The sequence below is a fragment of the Lycium ferocissimum genome, chromosome 10 (assembly GCF_029784015.1).
Source record: "Lycium ferocissimum isolate CSIRO_LF1 chromosome 10, AGI_CSIRO_Lferr_CH_V1, whole genome shotgun sequence".
NCBI classification, from domain to species: Eukaryota; Viridiplantae; Streptophyta; class Magnoliopsida; order Solanales; family Solanaceae; genus Lycium; species Lycium ferocissimum.
In genome coordinates, this window is record NC_081351.1 from 11683052 (window position 1) to 11687181 (window position 4130).

Below are 4130 nucleotides of genomic sequence, written 5' to 3' on the forward strand. Positions count from 1 at the left end.
GGGAATGAGATATTTTAGTGGGTCTCGCCGCAGTGACGGAGTGTCCGCTGGTGCGAGTTCGCCGATGCGAACTTAAGTGTGCAGGTGCGCAACCGCCGGACAGAATGTGATTTTTAGTATGCTCTTCCATTAGAAACCCATTCGAAGTTCCCTAAGTTTGAGAGCGATATTGGAGGAGAATTGAAGGTAAATCAAGGAAGAACCATCGGGTAAGTATCCTAACTTGATTTTAAGGTTATTTCAATGAGTTAGATCCTTAATCCATGCATAGAATGTTGAAATTAAGAGGTTTATGGAAGGGTTTTGGGAACCCAAATTGAGAATTGGGAATTGATCAATTGAGCATGAATTCGTAATTGTTTATGGATGATTTTTGGTATATGAGTTATATGAAGTATAAGGATTGTGATTTTAGGCTCAATTAGTCAATTTATTGTTTTTCCCTTTTGGGTCCGGAATCCTAAATTTAGGGCTTATTTTGGGGGTTTTGGATTATGTAGCAATATGAATGTTGTTGGACTCATGTTTTAACGTATATCCCGTATTTGACTATACTTTGTTCATTTGAATTCGGAGTGGCAAGGGGCATCGTGACTCGAGATTCGGCTTACCAAGCATGTTGAGACCTTGAACTCTTTCTTAAATGTGTGTGTTGTCTAAAATGAACCTAATAAGAGGGAATTGGGGTGAATTAAGGGGGTTTCGATACTCGTGAGGTGACGAGCACCGGTATCGGATACCAGTTATCATGTTATGGGTATTTGTGCAATTTCAATTGTATAGTTGGTCTGAATGCCATGCTTTGGACACTAACTGATAGAATAGTATGATCCTTTGGATCTGTGATTGGGTCCGATGCCCGTACTTTATGTCTCTTATTGTTATTGCTTGTCTTGTCTGTTTGTATGCATATCACTCATATATCCTCGTTAAGTAAAAAGGTGAAGCCTTTATGATATTGTAAACATGAGGTTGGATTCCATGCTTGTATGCTTGTTCTTGACTTGAGATATTGTTCATCTTTAACCAAAATTTGATTATTAAGTAAACTTCACTCTAACTACTTAGAAAATTATGAGTTGTTGATTATTTATTCCAATAACACATCTAGAACAGATTTAGGGAGCACAAAAGATATCATAATATATATAGCCATAGATATATAGATTGGGGGTTAAAAATATAAATATGAAATGTTGGGAGTTATGGATATTACTAATGCTAATTAAGAGTAGAAGTTATATTAAAAAAAAAAATAGAAGTTATGGAAATAACTTTTAATATAAATACAAAAAAAAAAAAAAAAAAAAAAAAAAAAAAAAAAGGAGAAAAAAGAATAAATAGGATCCTAGTAGAATATCATACTCATTTTTTAAATTTATAAACTACTAGAAAATAGTCGAAGTCCAATATAAAAGTAATACAGCTGTTCCTAAAATTTAAAATATGGCATTTCCCCAAAGAGATAAAATTATTACATTTGAATTGATACTATAACTACATACAAGAGTGCAACAAACAAATACAATAACAAAATTTGATATATCGCTAATGATACCTGTAATGACCCGCTTGGTCGTTATAGTCCTTTCGGCACTTATTAACCTTTTCTCGAGCTTGTTAGCTCACTTTTGACCCAAGGGGACCGTTGACAAGCTTCTTGAGGTGTTCGGATTTGATTTGGGTGACTTTTGAAAAAAATTGGCTTTAAGCGAAAAAGGGTTGACTCAAAGTTAACGTTTTGGTAAACGGACCTTTTTTGAAAATCCGTCGATTCCAAGAGGTCTAGATGGTCATTTAAAACTTGCGTGCATATACGTTAGGTTCCCAATGCACTCGGGTGCATTTTGGGACTTGGGTTGGGAAGTTGGAATCGAGGTATCGGGGTTTGACTCGGCCAACGAGACCTTCGTTGGGAATTCTGAGGCCATGAGTGCGTTCGTAGCGTGTTTTTATTTGTGTCTGTGTATGTGGTTTGTGAGCAGATGGCCTCGGATATTAATCGGAATTTCGGGATTGAGATTGTGTTTATTTTGGGGAATCTGGTTCTGATGCCCGCTATAGCGGCACCAATACCGCATCAGCGGCACCGCTATAGCGATTGTCTGGCCGCTGAAGCGGCTAAGGGCATTTATGAGTGGACGGTCGTGGTGATCTGAGTGGCCGTCGAGACGGGACCGCTGCAGTGGTCCGGATGCCGCAGAAGCGGTATTAGCTGAGTCAGAGGTCTTTTAATGTGTTAAAACCCTTAGACATTAAGTCATTTCCTATACTCGTTCTTGTGGCTTAAGGAGGCGATTTTGGAGGGTTTTTCACTGATTTCTTCTCTAAGGTAACAATCTTGTCTCTAAATCATTCATTAGCTTTTCCTAATCAATAATCCATGCCTAGATTTCTCTTAAATAGTAAGAGAAAGAGGGGGTTTTGTGGGTTTTCTTCTCTAATGATCTTATGATGATAAAACCTTGTTTATTTGGTGGATTTAGCATGGGTTAGCCTGATATTGATGGTTATTAGCTTTTGTAACTTGAGTTTTCCATTTCCAAGGCTTAATTGTGAATTTAAGGTTTGGATTTACACCCAAATTTGGGGATTTTGCATAGAATCCGAATTTTAGTAAATTGTTGGCTCTTCTAGCTTGAAATTGATGAGAATTGATCAGCTAGAGCTTTAATTTCATGTTGGAAACTTTGAATTCCTAATTTCACCCTTCTAGTTCATAAAACCCATTCCATAGGTTAGGGATTTGGGTCTTGAATAGAAGTAGGGTTTGTTTGATGTTCTTCTTGATTCTAATTTCTTGATTTGAATATGCTTAGACTTTCTTGATCTCGAGGCTCAAAGGAAAGGAAAGGCTAAGGTGTGATTGTTGGTGATATTGTTGTTCGACCTTCCAGGTAGGTTACGGTTTACCCCTGTGGTGAGACTTCAACTAGCGATAGATGATATTGTCGGAGATTTCATGTAAACCTTTGGGTATGAAGTTGGGTTGGATGTTGCCTTAAGGTTTGGTATTGCTTGTGACTTGTTTGATGGGGCTAGTGGCCTGTAGACTCCATAGGACCCTGTTTGGTGCGTTGTGTATAAATTGGTAGATTGTTTGTGAATTGGGAGTAAATCAAAAGGATGAAATTACTTGATATTGATATTGGTACTTAGTGTATGCCTCGTTATTGGTATAGTCATTTTGAGATAGTTGGCTCTTATTGCTATGGAAATTGAAAATTCATTATGATTATTGTGTGGATCACTTGTTGATGATATTGGTGCGTTGTGTGTGGCACAACTTAAACTTGACATTATTCATTGTTTGTACTTGCCTCGTTCCACATTCATTTCATATCATCTCATTGTGCTGTGATAACAAATTGCGCAACGGGTGAGATGAAAATTGGAGACTCATTATGATTGCTGTGTGGATCACTTGTTGATGATATTGGTGCGTTGTGTGTGGCACAACTTGAACTTGACATTATTCATAGTTTGTACTTGCATCGTTCCATATTCATTTCATATCATCTTATTATGTTGTGTGCGGAGGGGCTGATATGGAACACCAATATTGCGATACTTGTAGATAATTGGGTCTTCTAAGTTGTGTGCATTGTCACGGTGCTTGGACTTCGCGGGTCCCCCGTGGGTTGTGCTGCCGAGGCGCGGAGGTATTCTGATGTCGGATTACAAGAGTACAGGCATTGCATTGCATTCATATCTCATGTTGCATTGCTTGATTATGCTTCGCAGTTGCTTATGATTTGGATACGGTGCTGGTCATATTCCTGGACTGTATTTGATATGGGCTACGTGTTGATTTGTCTTGATGGGACTTGGCTTTCAGTATACTTTGATATTTATTTCACTTGGGGCTGGTTGTTATATCAAGGCTAGATTATGTGAGTCGATTTGTTGGGAGCATGACTTGTAGTCTATGATTTGCTTGTTTTCTCTTACCTTATTGTCTTTATATATGTCAACTAATCTTAATCAGCCTATGATACCTACCAGTACTGTTGTTTGTACTAACCTGCACTTGCTGCATTCTTTTATGAATGCAGAATTCCAGGTGGGATTGACCTCTGTTTCTCGTGGCTGATAGTCGTTCCGAGAGTTGTTGTTTAGAGTCTACAGGG